General features: G+C 43.6%; 1 long non-coding RNA gene and 1 other non-coding gene across 3 annotated transcripts; both read right to left on the bottom strand.

Moving 5' to 3' along the window:
* Positions 1-1158: 1158 nt before the first annotated feature.
* LOC146196958 (uncharacterized) lies at positions 1159-8674 on the bottom strand. 2 transcript variants are annotated; one of them, XR_014706150.1, is made up of 3 exons: positions 8542-8674; positions 6809-6981; positions 1159-3511 (listed from the first exon to the last, which is right to left on the bottom strand). It is a non-coding gene; the product is annotated as an uncharacterized LOC146196958 (long non-coding RNA). The 2 variants fall into 2 exon arrangements; XR_014706151.1 differs by having other exon boundaries at positions 6809-6898; positions 8542-8668.
* An 8588-nt stretch (positions 8675-17262) lies between these two features.
* On the bottom strand, positions 17263-17335 carry TRNAK-CUU (transfer RNA lysine (anticodon CUU)). The gene has a single exon. It is a non-coding gene; the product is annotated as a tRNA-Lys (tRNA).
* Between the last annotated feature and the right edge of the window lie 2606 nt (positions 17336-19941).

The raw sequence follows: 19941 nt of genomic DNA, 5'->3' as shown, positions 1-19941 counted from the left end.
AGTTATACGCCTTTACTTGCATGCAAAACAAGATAACTGTTGTTTAGAGTCTGGCTAGCAGCGGAAGCATAGCCTGAAAGAAGACAAAAGCGCAACACCATGCAAAGCTGGGCGAACTGTCGCGCCAACTTCACTCGGTCGTCGCAAGGTATTATAGCCCCGAAGGCTCACTATGCTAATAAGAAAGCAAGGAGAAAAGCATCAAACTACTACACTTCTAGCCCTCCGTACAGACTACTCCCCTCCCTCTCCTCCTCTATACCACCAGCTTTACGACCGGGCTACTGCAACGCCTACATTGGACAGGGCCACCGTAACGACTGAACCGCACAGCGCACTCTTGAGAGCGTTGATCGCATTGCAGCTTAAGTAACGCAGGGCACAATTGCTAATTTTTTTAACTATTTTATTGCGTCAAGAAAACACTTCAGAAGAGAAAAGTTAAAAAGGAATAAGAGTAACAATGTGGCTATCACCATCACAATAATTTTTGGAAGCAGCCTGCAGACTGTGAAACACGCAGAAAAAATAAGCACGAATTGAGTGCAAAAAATACCATGCATAATTTTTTTTTTCTTCAGAATGTCTATTCAGGGACGAAAAAAAAAGGGGGAAAAGGAACAAGAAAGAAATACACAAGAACACCGGCGGCGCATATATGTCCTACGAGTCAGTTCAGCGCTGTCCACCCCGCCGTGGTGGTGTAGCGGTTAGGGTTTGGTTTGGTTTGGTTTTTTTTTCATGGGTTTTGACGCTCCAGAGAGACTCAGACCATGAGAGACGCCATAGTGAAAGACACCAAAAATTTTCTTTCCGTTTTGGTGTGTTCATAGTGCCTTCAGAAAAGATGCCACTGGAAGTGCAATATCGCACTCATATTTGGGATGCAATTGGCTGCCCAGAATCTGAATTCATTTTTTCCTGACAAAAATTTATTTATCGGCAAAATATTTTCCCTGATTAAATAATTAGTGTTGGGCTTTTTTTTTATTTCACCACTAAACGATATTTCATAATGGAAATAAAAGTGTCGTGTATTCTTTCTTCGTAACCATAATTTATTTGTAACTCTAACGGCGCAGTGATGGCTTTCATGAAAGAATTAATTTCGATGTTGACGTCGTTTTTCCCTGCGTTTTAAATTATTTCTTCTTCTTCTTTCTTTCTTTTTTTTTGTTTTTTTTTTTTTTTTTTTTGCATTGGCTCCTATTGTGTTACACCTCGACTCATTGATAGAATCCGCCGTTCAACCGCTGATATCAAGGGTGTATCGAAGCCAGGCGCAGCGGCAGCATTTTAATGAAAGAAATATATGCTGAAACTTAGTCAGTGCTCATTAAAAACTCACAAAGGTCAAATTTAATTGGTAGCTGTGTACTATGGTAAACTCTCATAGCCAGTGCGTTCTCTTTATGGACGTTAAGCTGCACATACCACACATATTAAAATATTTTGCTCTTGACACTCGGTTTTATTTTTAGTGCTAGGTACCAAATTCACTGGGCAAGATCACGAGCGGAGATCACACGAAATCAGAGCAGTTTTTACACCGATCGACTTTGTGCGCGATATGAAATATGAATAGTTTTACGACATGGGAAAATTATATGAGAAGCTACAGAGTAAACTGTGCGAAGCGATTTCGCTTAATTTTTAACTTGAGTGCTTTAGATGACGCCGATACTTAATTCAGATTAAATGAGACCTGGTACCCTTTTATATTTGACAAAAGTCGTCTCTCTACAAACTATTTTATGCATTACTACCTGGGCAGTAAACAATTTCATTTATTTATTTATTAAATATGATAACATGGCTTCACAGCAAAAATGCATTTAAGCGCGATATGGCAACTGAGTAAATATAGACAAAAATAAGATATTCACCTTATTGGTACAAGAGCATACCTATACCTATTTACACAATGTTAACGAATGCATTATTTAATAAATATTATCACTGATGAGGAACGCTGATGCTACAGAAAAGTAGTTCTGCTTTCCTGATGTATTAACAAGTCATAAAGTAATGAATGAGTTATTTTTGTTTCTGCAAAACCATAATCAAAGATTATGAGCATATCACATAGTGTGACACGAAGGGACACGTATTTCGGATGTACTATAATTTTTTCGCTTAGCTATACGTAAAATAAGATGTTTCGCAAAAGACAAACTAATATACAAGATGTGTTGAATAGTAGTTAAAGTTAGCCTTCACGGTGGTTATGTTTTCAACTCGATTCTTGTCAGAGGGAATGAATCAAACACAGTCACATTAAAACAGTTCTATCAAACTACAGGATAAATGTGATGAATAGTAGTTAAAGTTAGCCTTCACAGTGGTTATGTTTTCAACTCGATTCTTGTCAGAGGAAATTAATCAAACACAGTCACATTAAAACAGTTCTATCAAACTACAGGATAAATGTGATGAATAGTAGTTAAAGTTAGCCTTCACAGTGGTTATGTTTTCAACTCGATTCTTGTCAGAGGAAATTAATCAAACACAATCACATTAAAACAGTTCTATCAAACTACAGGATAAATGTGATGAATAGTAGTTAAAGTTAGCCTTCACAGTGGTTATGTTTTCAACTCGATTCTTGTCAGAGGAAATTAATCAAACACAATCACATTAAAACAGTTCTATAAAACTACAGGATAAATGTGATGAATAGTAGTTAAAGTTAGCCTTCACAGTGGTTATGTTTTCAACTCGATTCTTGTCAGAGGAAATTAATCAAACACAATCACATTAAAACAGTTCTATAAAACTACAGGATAAATGTGATGAATAGTAGTTAAAGTTAGCCTTCACAGTGGTTATGTTTTCAACTCGATTCTTGTCAGAGGAAATGAATCAAACACAATCACATTAAAACAGTTCTATCAAACTACAGGATAAATGTGATCAATAGTAGTCAAAGTTAGCCTTCACAGTGGTTATGCTTTCAACTCGATTCTTGTCAGAGGAAATGAATCAAACATAATCACATTAAAACAGTTCTATCAAACTACAGGATAAAACTGCCGGGGGGTTTGCATCGCTCTATCTCCATGGCAGGAACCACACCCGTAGCAGCGAGGCGTTTGTCAGTGACAAGTCTCAGCTTCCCATTATTCCTCTACGCCACAAGAAATACCGCTTTGAGTTTAGTGAGGGCGCGTCGTCCTGGCCTCGTCTTTTGCAATCACAATGTCCTGGCCACAGCGCCGTAAAACGAATAGATGAGCTAGTTGGGGACAGTGCTTGTCCTTTTTTTTTTCCTCTCAGCGGTGTTTCTTGTTTGCAATTGTCAAAGAGCGAGTCTCCTCCTCGACGCATCTGCTATTTCATCCTCGAGTGACGTTTGTGGCGATGTTGCGGCTGGTGTGCTGAGTGACATCGTGGGCCGTATTGTGATCCTGTTCTTGCTGCGCTGCTGTTGTATTCTGTGTCGAGACTGGTACCTTGTGTCCTTCGCTCTCGTAAGCAGAACCGTTCTCCACAGCCGCTTCTTGCGAAGAAGCTGTGCGTGGAGGTCCCCGTCCAAACAGGAGAGTTGCGAGAAATAAATAGATAGATTATTGATGAAAGAAAAAGAAAACAAAAATTTTAAACAATCCTATAGTATGTACAGATACATTTTATAAGCTTTCAAATTCTGTTCCGAGCTTCTTTATTTTTTTATTTTAGTCTATGCGTGTCACATTTTGTTATGCTAAGAACTGTTTCGTAAATTTCTGAACAATAAAAAACTATCAAGGATGAGGACAAATCAGAGTTGCAAGCCTCCTTGATATGTTTTCGTATACAATTATCAACAGAAAAACACCACTATTACTAGTTAAAACTGCTAATAAGCAAGTATATAAAAGCAGTTTAATTAATTTTTCACTGAATGCATGTGGCCATACATTGAACTCGACGGGTTCCTCGATCTTACTTGGGATTAAGATTGTAAAGCAAAATAATTTAGATGCATAAATATCTTTGTCAGATTATTCAAATAGCGGACGCCTTTTTTAGACCATCTTTGAGTACCAGCTGATTGCTGTTATTTCCTACACCGCATGTAGCCGGCTTTCATACTAAACTTTAACGTAGAGAAATTACGTTGCATGCTGTGCCCAAAACAATGGCAGTGTCACTCTTGTACACACTGTAATGAAATAAAACGCTTCTGTTGGCCAACTTTAGCTCAGTATAGAAAGTTGGCACGATTACTTTTCATAACAATGAAACTTTTTTTAATATGTAACATGCAAAAAACAGCCTTGCGCAAGCGAACCAGCCGCTTCGTTTTTCTTCTTATATATATAAAAAACACTAAAAGAAATATCTCACGTAAAGGGAAATGGAATTAACGCTAAATTGACAAATTTCGCTAACGTTCTTCCAGTTTCTACCACTCCGTAAAACTTCGGTATTGTTTCAATACTTCACAAAGCAATTTCCAGAATGAAGCAGAAAGAACAGTGAATCGTTCTGCAATCAAAGAAAACGAACGGAAACAGAGTCGCTATTTCCGCTTATCCCCGACGCTTGTGCTGCAATATTTATCGCCAAAAGACGCCGGCATCCACTCAGCATGAACTCCTATCACCCATCATGCTAGTAATGACAGCCTCAATTTTCTTAAACAATTTTAGTCAATCCAAGAGCTAGTGCGTGGTTGGGGCTTCTAAAATTGCAGGACATGGCGGTTTCATGTAGACTGATTGAACAGCATGCATACCTCGTCAGCACTCGCCGCGCTGCTATTTCGACGGTACTTCTTTCCATATCCGTCGATAAACCGTTTAACACGAGAGCGATATGCCACGGAGTTGTTTTTTGTTCTCTTCCATGCGATGAGCCAATCCTGACCGCTTAAAAAAACGCTCGGCTTCAAGCACACTGAGACGCATGAAACGTACGGAACGCGTGAATCAAGAGACGATAAGCATAAAGTGAAGTTGGCTGTACCGCTAAGCTACCGTCATCTAATCAGAGAGAGACCACTCTCACCGCAAACAGACCTGTCACAAGCGAGAGGTAAAACAAGTCTTGGGAGACGCTTAGGCCCCGCCTAAAAGTTCATGCGATATTCGGACATGCTTTTCCGAAATTTTTGGCGACTGCTGACGCGATGACAGGTCACTGTAAGGCTCCTTTGGTCGAATATTTAGGGGAATCTCACAAGGTGGAGTAGATTTGTAATAAGAGAGTAATTACTCATTGACATCCACCCAAGCGCTATACAGCTCTCTCAGAAACTTCGTAGTTAAAGAAAAATTCGTTTTGGTCCGGGGACTTTTTAGGCGGAACGGTTACCTTTCGGCGGAACGAATTGTATACGCCATCAGGTAACATTAGTCAGGGTTTACCGCTGCCTAAACCGATTAAGGCGTGCAATAGCCCTTTTTAGCATATCGTGTCATGGTTTTGCCTGCTAGCTTAGCATTGAGAAACTGGCGCAGAGTTTTACAGTGTAAAACGTAATTAGTTGTTTTGTTTTGGGAGAAACGAAAGACGCAGTATCTGTCTCACTTCTAGGTGGAGATCTACACTTACAAATTAGCGCCATACAATTGGAGGCACCTAGGTCATCGGTTCGAATCCCTATGTCGCAAACTAGCCTTCAACTGGACTAGCAGATGGATGGTAAATAAGAAGCGAAATGGTATGACGTCACGCTGAGCGCTGCAGAAAGAACGGTTGCGTGACAATTTCAATACGAAATCACGTGTGCATGTTTTCCCCGACAACTTCCTCTCAAACAATATAGCCCAACATTTTATATACGCCATCGCTTAGAAAGCTGTGAAATTAGCTGGACGTCGCTATCAGTGACTTATTTCGCAAATTAAATTCGTTCATTGATATCGATTTTGGGCGCGTATACAAGAGACTGGGTTATGCCATCAGTCACTTAAAAGCACCCCGTCCTAGCAGCACGTCATATTCGATAATTACTTCACATGTTCAATCAACTAGCGAAAAATTCATCATATCTGATTTTCTCTCCAATCAATGCATCATTTGACACCTTTACGTCAAAGTAGCCAGAAATAACCAGAAAATCAGTTGATACTGAGAAGCAGTAATTAGATGAAGTGGTCCTCGGTGTCTCTTTAATTTCGTCGCTTCCTCCTTTGTCGCTTAGCCGTTCTTCATAAAAAAACGTTCCGTTCGTAATCATGGAACGTTAATCGCTTAATCGAATTAGATTTCATTTTAACTACGATTTAAATTTACCTGCTGATGCATAGAAATAACTGCAATGTGCTCTTCAAGATTACATTGTGAAGTAAACGTCAATTTTTTGGCCTCGTTATTTTTGGAGAAAAAGTATTGAAGTATACTGAGGTTTCAATATCCACCCGCTATTCTTTTTATTTCCGATCTGAGACTGTTCAAAAGAGCAGAGCGATAATTAGAGCACGATCTAAATAAAGTTCTCTGTCCGTCCTCAGTAGTGTAGACCGTAGCGACAGCGCCTGACATGCGAGCTCTGCTTTAAGGTTTGCAGTAGCATATCAGAAGCATGCATAAAATTATTTTTACTTGTAGTGCTATTACCACGTTCACGAAATCAGGGGTAAAAATCCACCGTGTACAAATATATAAACCTTGTTTTTTCCGAACTGATAACAAGATCCACTATAAAAAGGCTACAGCATTTATTTTTTTCTCTCATAATTAGCATTAAGAAAGGAAGGTCAAATGCGATTATGTAAATGAACACGCTCGTGGCGTAGTTCTTTTTTTTTCTTTCTGTAACTGAATTTCCGGCAGCATGCAGTTGGCTAGAGAAAGTGAAAAGCCATTAGCATAAACTTACCGTGTTTCTTCACCTTGACCACGTAGATAAGAAAGACGACGATAAAGACAAGAGGAAGGATGGAAGGCACCAAGATCTGCCTCATCCCAACTGAAAGTGCAATCGCAAATCTCAGTACCGCAGCTCTTATGACGATAGCCAACTTCGAAGTAGTCGTCTATCCATAGAAGGACCTTCAAAAGAAAATGTAGAATTCTTGCAATCGTTGTCAACATGGCATCCGTTCACTACTCAATAAAAAAAAAAAAAAAAGATATGAAAGTTTTCACAAAATACTCTGATATACCCAACCTAGAGGGCGCTAAGCAGTTTATGTAATTTGGATATGATATATAAGACACGCCTCAGCTGTGCCGCTGCTTATTTGGGCCAGACAGCCCCAGCCAAAAAAACAAAACTGCAGAGCCCGGCTAAATATACGACAAATGTTCTGTAGTACTTTTCGTAACATCAGGCATTTTTATAGGTCTGTAATTCCTTCTTATATGATTCCCTTTTTCTGTAGCACGTTTCTGTGGTGTGTAGTATTGTAGAATTTTTCTCTCCTAATAAAACTTTTATTTTAGTACAGAAATATCTGCTATCGCAAAAAATATTTTCTTTTTTTTACCTGACCTGCGCTGTCTGAGTAGCAGACTTAGAAAACATATTACATCTATAGGCCGCTATGGTAGCTCTAACTTCTCTTTGCAATACAGAACATACAAATATACAAACGTAAGAAAAAACAATACCATACTTTATTTAGTTCTACGGTGGCAATCTGTAGCGCTGCTGACAAGCTGGTAAAAAAATTGTGAAAGCTCGCATACGATTAGAAAAACAGCTAGAAAGTCTTGAGAATAAGGCAACGCTAAAGTGCCTTCCTCGAGAAAGAGGTGGTTTTTCTCGGCGCCAGACAACTACCATTCTTCCTTGTTGCTGTTGCTTGGCTGTTTCATTTTTGCATTCGTTTTGCGTATGTTCGATTTATATTCTTTGCAGTGATGTCTGTCTCATTCTGTAGATATTTGCTGCTGATATGGCGCTCTTAATAACTTACACCTCGCTTATTTTTACGCATGGCTTTTTTGATGGCTCTGGGTCAGCTCTCTACTCGCCCCTCAAGCGGATGAAATTATTTTTAGCACAGTTCTAGTATACAGTTCCACAACAGCACTCAGCTTCCCGTTTTCCCTTCGTCCTTTTCTGTCTTCTCTGTGTAACTTCCTTGAAATGGTGAAACCCTAGAGCACAAATTTCAACACGCACGTATGAATTAAGTGCTTGTTTAGCAAGCAGCCCAAGGATAGCAGACAATTTAGTAGGATTACACATGCTAAAAAGTCGCAAAATGCATTAATGAATTAAGTGCTTGTTTAGCAAGCAGCCCAATGATGGCAGACAATTTAGTAGGATTACGCATGCTAAAATGTCGCAAAATGCATTCATGAATTAAGTGCTTGTCTAGCAAGCAGCCCAAGGATGGCAGACAATTTAGTGGGATTACACATGCTAAAAAATCGCAAAATGCATTAATGGATTAGGTGCTTGTTTAGCAAGCAGCCCAAGGATAGCAGAGAATTTAGTAGGATTGCACATGCTAAAAACTCGCAAAATGCATTATTGAATTAAGTACTAGTTTAGCAAGTATCACAAGGTTGCTAGGCATTTAGTCGGATTGTACTCGGCTCTAACAGGGCTCGGAACGTCTCGCAGCGCGAATATTACAGGAATAGACGACGTGTACATACCCTGAAGGCGGTGAGGAAATATATCAGACAATGGCTTGTGAGATGGAAGCAGCCAGTCGGGCTGTGTCAATAGACACGCGTATCTCACGCCTCAAAATATGACATTTCACGCGAGAGCTGCAGCCAACCTCTCGACGGCCAGTCGGAACACCATGTTCGTTTATATTTAATTTTTCACGGGATGACACGTACACGCATTCGTTGCCTCACCGACAGCATATACGTCACGATGCAACGGGAAATCATCAGAATTGGGCATCTGTCATGCCAGCCACACTTGGCCGCCTCTTTCTTTGTTTACGCGCGCTTTCGTTTGCGGCTCTGCTCCTGGCATGTTTGTATGCCTATGCCAAGCAATAAGGAACAAAAAGACTGATTTCAAGTATCATTTTTCAGTACTCTTTCAAAATCATTAAATTATGAAACCAATAATTCCACCTGCCAACCCTCGGAAAGCTGCCAAATGCATGCCTACGAAGAAAATCAGAGAAAAGCCTCTTTATGTTTTAAAAAAGTGCAGCATCTAATTTCTCGGCTAAAAGAATTACAGCCCTCTCCAGTCATCCTTTCCAACTAAATGCTGCTGCAGAGCATTCTGTCGTTTTCAACATATAGAAAATGTAGTTTTTCTTCCATTCTTTTATGTTTCTTTTATGTCAGCGCTATGTTGGGTGTGGTTAACTGCAATTACTGAGAGTGAGATGTCATGTGCACTAAGAACTGGAAATGAAGCTGGGCGTCCGACAAACATAAAGGAAACACTGATTCCACGCAACAATTCTCAATGAACTTTGTGTGATTTGATTTTATTTCGTTTATGCTGTTTAACGTCCCAAAACAACTCGGGCTACGAGAGACGGCGTAGTGGAGGGCTCCTTGCAACTTTGATCCTTCTCTTTTATCTTCGCGGATCTGGCTGTTCTCCCTCTGCCATGGGCTCATACTGCAATGAACCTAAGACGCTGCATTCTCTTTTCCTCTTCTGTCACCGTTTTGCCTTCCTCCGAGAACTCTTCCATGAAATTCCTTGTAAACATTTCTCTATATATTTGACTATTCTAAATTTACTCTCATTTGGCGCTAGCCAGCTGGCCTTCAGCATTCGGATGGTTCGCTCCGCGATACAGAAATTTCTTAACATCTTAGGTAGCCTTCCTTGCTAGGTGCGCCGATTCCACTGTCTCTCCTGTTCAGTTTCTTATTGAGTCGAAATTAATCGTTCTTTCTTGGTACAGGAGGACCTTTTTGTATATATTCATCATCAACAGCAGCAGGACTATACCCACCACTGGGCGAAGGCCTCTCCAGAATTCCTCCAATTAACCCGGTCCTGTGCTAGTTGCATCCACTTGACCCCTGCGCTTAACCTCATCCACTCACCTAACTTTCTGCCCTCCCCCTGCTGCGCTTTCCTTTCCTTGCAATCCAGTTTGTTACCCTAAGCGACCATATGTTATCCTCTCTTCGCACTACATGCCCTGCCCATACTCTGCATACAATGTAATATAAGTAATATATAATATGCCATAGGTAATATTATATCTAATGCCTGTATGCAATGTAATAACGTATAAAATATTGCATCTAATTTAATCTCATCACGCAGTATAGTTCTATTTCTGAAGATTACATGTGTGACCAATCCCCCTCGTGAGCATGGGCCATTATCAAAGGGCACAACAAAAAGAGCAATTAAGCGTATTTCATCAGTCTTCGCGTCACCTTGTTATTTTGCTTTCCACGAAGTAGCGGTAGTGGTTTTTGTGGTTTTGTGGGGTTTAACGTCCCAAAGCAACTCAGGTAATGAGAGACGCCGTAGTGGAGGACTCCGGAAATTTCGACCACCTGGGGTTCTTTAACGCGCACTGACATCGCACAGCACACGGGCGCTTTGCTTTTCGCCTCCATCGAAAAGCGGCCGCCGAGGCCGGGATGCGTATTTGGGTTTGCTCGGTACGGTGGATCCGCAAGGGACAAAATGACAGAAGAGACGAAGAAAGCGGGCTGTTCCGACTAGCATCTACCACCCCCAGGAGCCGAGCAGCCTAGCGATTAGCGGTGCATGCTTTTTCAATGGGCATCATGTTAGACGCGGCACTAGCTTGAGATAGCCTATAATACTATTAGACGCGGCACTAGCTTGAGATAGCCTATAATACTATTACTACTACTACTAAATAATAATAATAATAATACACAAAGTAAGTTTTCTCTGCTAATGAATATTATTAATATTATTATTAGTAGTAGTAGTATAGAAGAAGACTCGTTTCACTAAGTTGGTACTGAATTGTCTGTCGGTAACGGCCGAATTAACTGGCTAAATATTATCTTCACAGTTTTAATTAATAATAATAATAATAATTGGTTCACAGGAAGGGAAAGGCGCAGTATCTGTCACACGTGTGTCTGTGGACACCTCAACTACTCCGTAGCCCTCCACTATGGCTCCTCTTTCTCTCTTTAGATGTAAACTCCCACCTTCATCCCTTCCCTTACGGCGCGGTTCAGGTGTCCACAGACACAAGTGTGACAGATACTGCGCCTTTCCCTTCCTGTGAATCAATTACTATTATTATAATAATTAAAACTGTGAACATATTTAGCCAGTTAATTCGCCCGTTACATACAGACAGTTCAGTGCCAACTTCGTGAAACGAGTCTTCCTCTATAATACTACTACTATTACTACTAGTACTACTAATACTACTACTAATAATAATAATAATAATAATAATAATAATAATAATAATAATAATAATAATAATAATAATAATAATAATAATAGCAGTAGTAGTAGTAGTAGCTATAGTAGTAGTAGTAGTATAGGCTTTCTCAAGCTAGTGCCGCGTCCAGCATGACGCCCATTGAAAAAGCATGCGCCGCTAATCGCTAGGCTGCTCGGCTCCTGGGGGCGGTAGATGCTAGTCGGAACAGCCCGCTTTCTTCGTCTCTTCTGTCGTTTTGTCCCTTGCGGAGCCACCGTACCGATCAAACCCAAATACGCGGCCGGGATTCGATCCCGCGTCCTTGGTAACAGTAGTCGAGCGCCGTAACCACTGTGCCACCCCGGCGGGTACGAAGTAGCAACATCAATCTTCGCCAGCGAGCACAACTGCTGCGACAGCTTGGCTCCGCATTAAAAGCGACGGTAGCGCGTAGGTAACTGTTATCCGTCAATAGGCATTTAGTACAAAGATCTGCCCTCTTCCAGACCTCATGAATGGTGTAAGAACTTCCCTGATGGGGCTGGGGCAGGTAGGTCACCGCCGCTTGCGGCGGGGGCTTGCCTGCCACCGAATTTTTATCTGTTGTAGGCCGTCATTGCACCCGCCACCGTTTCGGTGGTGGACGACGCCTGTTGTTGCGGCGCGCGTCTTTCTCTTCCTCTTCCTTTTCTTCTCTATTTTCTCTTCTATCTGCATGAGGCAGCGGAGGTGGCTCAGCTACAGAGCCAGTAGTAGGCCCGTGCATTTTATTTTCCTTCTTCCTACAGCCACAACAACAACAACATGAGTAGTCCCACAGAACTCCCAAGTAAACAAACCTGCGATCTAGAGCACCGTACTCCAGAAATTGGCGACGCTCACGGTCGAAGAGTTATGGAGAAAAAAAAAAAAGCTTAAAGAGTGAAAAAAAAAATCAAGCTTATCAGAAGCGAAAGAAGAGAAATATTGCTTTTTTTTTTTTTTTTTTACGGCCGCAATTTCGGCGTCTGAGTCCGAAGCAGAATAAAGAATGCGTGTGCATGGTGACCTCGAGGCGTCGCTTGGCAGCAGTGAAACCTAAAGCCCTTCTATGGGAAGCTGTTATTAGGGCTGCCTTCCCTTTCCCTTGCGGCATTCGATTATAACGACCATGGATCGAAGTGCGGTGCAATACGACATGTTGTCAGTGAACGATCGTGGCCATGATCTGACGGCTGCACTCTACAGTGTTTAGGACCGTTAACAACGGCGTCACTAGCGGCGTGCCCGGAAAATTCGAAGCATGAGCCGAGTACTACCCGTACTCCGTAAACATTCCCATGCCGGTGAGTGGCAAGCAGACGTGGCGACAAGCTCTGCCCAAACGTCCTTCGTTTAAGGGCACAGTTCCACAATTATAAATGTTGCATCATATATAAGTTTTTCCGCGCCCAAAGCATCCTGAATTTGTCGCCTCTACTTGCATTATAACAAGCTCGCCAAGTTCCGCTCCATTATAGGGCTATATTTGTAGCGTGTTTGCAAGCCTTGGCACGCATACGCGCTCAGTGGGCGTGCAGGCAGAACGCCGCTGGGGATGGCAACGCCGGCGGCGCGTACAAGCGCTGCGACTGTGGCCTTGTTCCGAAAAACTGTGCACACGTAGCAATACCTTTTTAACGCGATGACGTTAAAGTCCCCGTTCATCAGAAACTTCGGCATCGGCGTCATCTTTGTGAGCGAAAAATGACGAGCATGGCGCTGTCAGGTGGCTGGCAACTGGCATGCATGGCCAAACACTGAATATTAGATGGTTTGTGCAGCTTAACGAGACCGCATGATATCAGAAAGTTCTTAAGAGCTGTCGACTCGGTTTTTTTTTTTTTCATTTCTGATGCGAAGGTGGAATAAGAACCAACCTTCCAGCGCCCTTGGATGCCAGTTCAGGCACTCCACACCTACGCTATGCAGGCACCTTAATATGGCTTGGTTAGAGCAGGGATTTATATGTTGGCTGGTAGCTTGCGCTCTTGAGTCATACCCTAAAAGGCGGAGCTTAAGTGTCCATCATTTTTTTTTCCTCATTTTCCTCTGTTTTCTTTTTTATTTTACGCTGCCTTTATCGGTCCGCTAGACGTAATTTACTATCCCATAAAACATTAAGGGTAGTTAGAGCGTTGGCTTCGGGAGGAACATATGTTCGTGTCCAACTGACAGCCCTCCGTGGCCCTAGCTTATTCTGGCTAGTAATCGACACCACAGGCAAGTGGTCTACAGAAATTTGACACTGTGGACGCCAGAAACCGCGCTCTTCTCAGTGGACGAGTCTTCGTAACAGCTGAGTCGATACTTTCAATGGAGCTCACACATTTAGCCGTTAGTGCAGGCATTCGTTTTTCATTTGAACATGACGGAAAGCAAAATATAAACATTTAAAAGCCTTGTTTCGACACTGAATATCTACTGTCACGTATAGACATTATAGGTTCATTATGAGACGTCTCTCTGTACCAAGGGTGGTTGATCCTGGCCCTACGGGGCTGGGACTAGTAGGTCACTTCCGCTTGCAACAAGGGCCTGCCAGCACATTTTTGTCTGTTGTAGGCCGTCATTGCACCTGCTACCGTTACAACACGACGCGCGTCTTTCTCCCTCTTTTCTTTCTCTTCTGTCCGCACGAGCAAGCGAAGGTGGCTCAGCTACAGAGCCAGTAGCAGGCCCTTGCATTTTCTTTTCCTTCTTCCTTCAGTCGCAACAACTCTGTACTAAGCAGCCGTGTTGGCTTCTTTCTAATGAGTTGTCTTGACACTAAAATGAATTTATAATATCAGACAAGAAACTAGCCCAATAGTCAATTGCTTTGAAATACTCGAAGCTCGTTCTTCTAACGCATTTCTGTGAATTAGATAAGCCTGTAACCCATCTGTTCCCTCCCGCAGTGGCTTAACGTTTATGGCATTGTGGTTACAAAGCTGACCAATGTAGATGCAATCGCAGCCTCGGAGTCCTTAGTTAGCCGGAGGCTAAACGCTAAAACCCCGTAAAGAGACTTCAATTCACATCAGGAAGCCCAATGCCCGAAGTATGTTTGAAATATAAGGTCCTAATATATTCCAGAACTTCCTCTAGTATTTCGCACAAATAAAGCCTTTAATCTGTGACCGATAAGGTGAAATTATTCGAAGCCCATCGCTGTGACGCGGGTGATTACCGCTTCCTCGTAATTCACGCGTAAAAATGGTCGACCTTCATTTCGCCGCCTCAAAATAAGTCGTGGCATAGATCTATGTATGACTTAAGCTTATAAAATGTTATGGGAGGCTGGCAAATTGGTATTTATGCTACTCTATGACGTATAGTGCAATCATTGGCACAAAGCTCGTGCAAAAAAGTCCCAACTTTACTAAAAAAAATCCTGCTGCCTTTTAGGTTATTTTGGTCGTGGGTTGAGAACAGGCACTCCTTATTTTTCAATCCAGTGACGAATACGCGGTTTGTTATCGGCCCTCTAAATTTGTAACCAGCCGAGAGTATTAAGAGGTTTAAAACGACAATCGCAGATGCTTGTCAAGCACAGCATAATTGTTTGCAGTATTTAAAAACGTGGCAGGATTTTAACTTCGATGCTTCAGGTTGGATAAAGTCTAAATATTGCCGCTTGTAGCGCTATCGAGATTCCACTCTCTGTCTACATTTTGCAAATGGGGGCCGTACGAATTAGTCTTATGCGCCGAGTTTCTAAAACTGCGCCGAAGGAAGAGATGCGCCTTTCTCGAAGAGCGCCACCTCATTGACTACAGTGATCTTAGCAACCACAAACCATTCTTTTTGGTCTTCAGGATTGTATTACAGCTTTAGACCGAAAACGTAGGTGTGACTCTGGAAACATATATGCGGCACCATTGAAGCCATGATTGTGTTTTATGCATTATTTATTAATGCTGTTCACAGTCTGGACGATATGCCTAGAGGTTTCAAAATTTTAATCAAAAAAAAAAAAAGGCACGCATTCGTTTTGCAGCGTGTTTGTAAGCGGAATGTATTTGGAAATTTTGTGCCCACATTAATCATTAAGGGAGAAAAAGTTTCGCATTAGGTAAGTTCCAAAAGTGCAATGCACTTTCATCATTCTGTCTCATTGAAAATACCAGGTTTCTGCAGCTGATCGGATTTTTTTTTTTTTTTGTTCAAAGAAAATCAACCGGTTGCTACTTTGAACCGCACCGGTATTCCCTTCAGTGATTCATGATCGCAGCGCCAACCTTTCCGAGGACAACTATGAATCTGAGCCGTTTTTCTTTTCGCGTCGTTTCCTCATTTTCTCAGCCCTCTCGCAGTTTCATAGTGCAGGTGAGTGGACATCTTATACAGTCTGACAAGGAACCTCTCTCTCTCTCTCTTTCTTTCTTTCACTCTCTCCCTGTCTCTCATTCTCTGATATTTTTTGCTTCCATGGATGAAGTACGGGTGTGATGAAAGTAGCATTTTCACCGCACACCGAAGCTAGCTGGCTGATGGCCCCACCATTTTCAATAACTGCTTTTCGTGCGCTATTTTATATTTGGCTAAATGTTTTTCCGCGAAAATTACACTTACTGGATGGGACAAATTTAGGTACTGCTCCTATTTGTAAACAAACCTGGGACATTATGATGATACCACTGCCTAAGTGCTTCCACCAAAAGTGCTTAGGAAACCGCATGCAAGCACAGAGTTTAAAGCGGTGCGGATGTGATCGCGAATACTTGAAGAATTTGCTCGTAAAGCATCACTAAAGAACCACGGAAAGACAGATTTTCCCTATATCTTTGATTTGCGGTACGATTCCATCCTGTTAAAATTCATTGTGTGGGTTGCAGTCTGTGTGAATAAAACAAAATGAAAGACAACTTCGCGCAAAATATCAACCTTGTACACAGATGGCAGTATACAATCAGGCAATGAATCACGCAGTATACGTTTGGATCGCAACCGTTGGAAGAAAAACATTATAGGGGGCAGTTTGGACAACTAAAGTGCGATGAGGCGAAAACCTCGATTGCGCGGCATTACAGAGTCCTCTACTACGGCACCTATTTCTCTCTTCTTTCCTCCCACCTCCCTATCTTCCCTTATTCGTGGTTCAGGTGTCCGCGGAAAATTGTGACAGATACTGCGCCATTGCATTCCTGAAAACCAATGTGAAACGCCTCTGATTTCTGGTTTGCTTCTTCTTCTGTATGCTGTTTAGTGCGGCGTTCGAGGAAACGCCAAACGAAAGACGCAGCACGAATGCCTGAATCAGACGCCAGGCGAGGTCAGCTTGGTATATTTGCGAATGACGTCATGATTGAATGTGACGTCGTGATGACGTCAGTTTCGGGTATTATATATGACCAGATGTGAGGTCATGATGGCGTCACGTCCGGTCATGATGCCACGCGAAGGTTGATGACGTCACCATGTGACGCCACAATGATCACTGCCACAATCGCTAACTACCACTATCATTATCGGTCACTATCTACCACTGACTAAATTTCTTCACTGACAGCTTTAAAGCTAAACAGCGGTGGTTGCCTCCATGGCAACCGCGTTGGCTTGGCGCTACTAGAGAAACTTCCCGGCGTGGCTGTCAGGATGATTGACAGCTATAGTGTGACCGATGAGGTTTATAGCTGTCAGTAATCCTGACAGCCACGCCGGCAAGTTTCTCTAGTAGCGCCATGCCAGCACGGTTGCCATGGAGGCAACCGCGTTGGCATGGCGCTAATAGAGAAATTTCCCGGCGTGGCCGTCCGGGTGATTGACAGCTATAGTGTGACCAAAAAGGTCACACTTAAGGCTTTCAAAACCTTAAACCACTTCGATCACGCCAGAAAAACAATCTGGTTACAACAGCTTGAGGAGAGTGTGATAATCCTATAGCCTTCCGCTACAGGAACCTATGAAACTTACCAATGTTATTTTTGGAAAAAATTAGCTTTGCTAGTGATTTACACAATGTTCATAATAAAAAATAAACAGGCAAATACCGACGTTTGAAAGAAAAAATCGCCCAACGTGGGGCTCGAACCCACGACCCTGAGATTAAGAGTCTCATGCTCTACCGACTGAGCTAGCCGGGCGACGCTCAGAACGCTTTTTCTGTGGCTACTTAGAGATATCGCTGGCATAGTGTGGATGTAGAAGAACATTTATTTTATTTTTGCGTTTTCTGCTATAGAGGCGCGAATACAAGCAGGCATAATAGATAAATAAATACTTAAGTGCGATCAATTCGACGCACGCGCTAAGCCAGTGCAACCGCCAATATTCCGTCTTCAGAGGCATGCTTCCATCACCACATCCTCTGCTTGCGGAAATTTTTTCACTACATGACCGGTACGCGCGGCTTTGATTCTGGCTCCATTCCAACCCGAGAGGAGTAACTGTCCATAGACAGTGAGTGTGCTCACGTCTACACGCACCCAAGCGCCAACTGGCGCCGAGCCCGCCGTCGCGCTGCGTTCGTGTCACGAGAGCAGCGTGCTAGTGCACTTATACTACGGAACAGCACACAAAGTGACAAAAAGCCTGAAAAAGAAAAAAGTGGCTGGATACGGCATATATCGTACCTTAGCCGCGTTCAGACTACGTGCGCATTCGTCGTAAGTATCGTATCTATCGCAGTGCGCATAGCGGCTGGAACTTCCGTTTACGTAGCTTGCGACCGCGCATGTTCACACTGGGCCGTTCGGTAAGATGCGTTCTTTACGACCGGCCAATCTCCGCTCTCAACATGGCGCCGGTTAGCGAGCAGATAGCGGAGGTCTGGGTAGTCTGGGCTCTTCAAGCTCAAAATGAGATGTGAAAGGAAAGACTGGACACACAAATAAAATACGAAAAAGAACAATGGGTATATTAACAATTAACCACTCGATTGCAAATACACTTCGTTTCGCACACGCACGTTCGCACACAGTTTTCAAATGTCCGCTCACCGTGCTGACGCACCGCTCACTCTTTCGCACATTTCTTCAAGCGCATTTAATAGCGCAGTACTCCAGACTGGCGCGCACCAAAGCCGGGAGGCTTGTCTTGCTGAGGCTAGGCATCAATGCCGAACCCATGGCAGACGATCCCAGGCAAATACCCACAGCAATCAGGAAGGAGCTTGTTATCAAGCCCCTCCCTAAGAATATGCACCCCATTCACCACGAAGGCAGGCGACTAGCACGCGCACGTGCATTACACACCAAATACAAAGGAAACCATTCGGTTGCTTACGTAGATGCGGCCGTATATGAAGAGACGAACCGCGGTTTCGCGATTGGTGCGGTGACTGGGGCCCGTCAGTCCACGCCTACCAAAATCTTAGCTTCAGCTACTGTACGCACCAGAACCTCCGAGGCTGCAGAGGAAGCAGCCATCGCGCTGGCTATCGCTTCTACCGAAGCAGATGTTATAGTCAGTGATTCCAAAACAGCCGTACGGAATTTCGGGAGGGGCCGTCTGTCGGCTGCCGCCAGGAATATCCTTAAAAGCTACCGTCCAGTCCCTGGTATAGGACGATAGAACTGGTATGGGTTCCGGCTCACTCGGGCAATCCCGGGAACGAGAAGGCTCACGAATATGCCCGAGGTTTCGTCGGCCGGGCGGTGAGCACCTCGTTTCCCGCGGGCGCGAGGGAGGGCTTGCTCTCGTTCCATGATATAACTCGCCATTTTAGCCTGGGAAGGCGCATCTTCCCTCCACCACACAAGTGATTAAGCAAGGCCCAGGAGATACTCTGGCGCCAGCTACAAACCCGCTCCTTCCCCTGCCCCAAAGTTTATTCATATATATTCAAAGAGCAGGTTGACCCTGAATGCAAAGAGTGTGGCGTCGACGCTACTTTAGACCACATTTCATGGGGGTGCGCGGCCTATCCGCCACCCGCCGATTTGCTGCCAGCTCCATCTCTGGAGGAGTGGGAGGCCGTGCTGCGCTGCTCGGACGCTCGGGTCACTGAGTGGGCCGAAGAGATCGCCGACAGGACGCAACTGGCGGCCATCTAGCGCGGCCAGCAATCAAACTGAACCTTTTAAAGCCGATGAAATAAATGTTTTCCCATCCATCCATCACGCGCCCGCTCTCATTGTCGACGTACTGCGCACTCCTGCTCGGTGTCCCGTTATCGCACTGTCTCGCACCAAAACACCAAAACAGGCGTGCGGTCCGCCTGCATCCCTGCTTGCGATTTTACCAGTGCCCCGGAGCGATCTTGGAGACGGGCCGGGGCGGTGACTCAAAAGGCCGTACTACTGACTCCAAACAATGAGCCGGGGCGCGCGACAGACACGGAAACGTCCGCGGAACCTTGTCTCCCCTCAGAAAATGCTGTTTTCTTTTTCTCTTTTACGGTGAGCTTCTTTCAAACTTCGACGAGTCCGCGCCAGCTGCGATCTGCGGCCCGACCGAATTGCCGTCCCGCTTCGGCCTTTTCTCTGCAGGAAAACTGTTCCCTCACTTGTCAACGGAGCCGATGGGATGCGAGAATGCACGAGGATGAAACGGGCATCCCCCGCCTCCATAACCTCACTTTTCTAAACTAGAGGAAACATTTGCTTGTTGAGAGCTTGTTCGCAAATGAAAAAAAAAATGGATTGATAAACCACTCACTGTTTTGACTCAGCGCACTGGCAATTTGCAGCCAGGGATCGTTTTGCACTTCTCTATGTGCGATTTCAGCTACTCGTAGTAGAGAGCCGGC

Source organism: Amblyomma maculatum, chromosome 3, assembly GCF_055883805.1.
Source record: "Amblyomma maculatum isolate TAMU_Amacu chromosome 3, ASM5588380v1, whole genome shotgun sequence".
Taxonomy (NCBI): domain Eukaryota; kingdom Metazoa; phylum Arthropoda; class Arachnida; order Ixodida; family Ixodidae; genus Amblyomma; species Amblyomma maculatum.
This window is presented reverse-complemented; position numbering and strand designations above follow the sequence as displayed.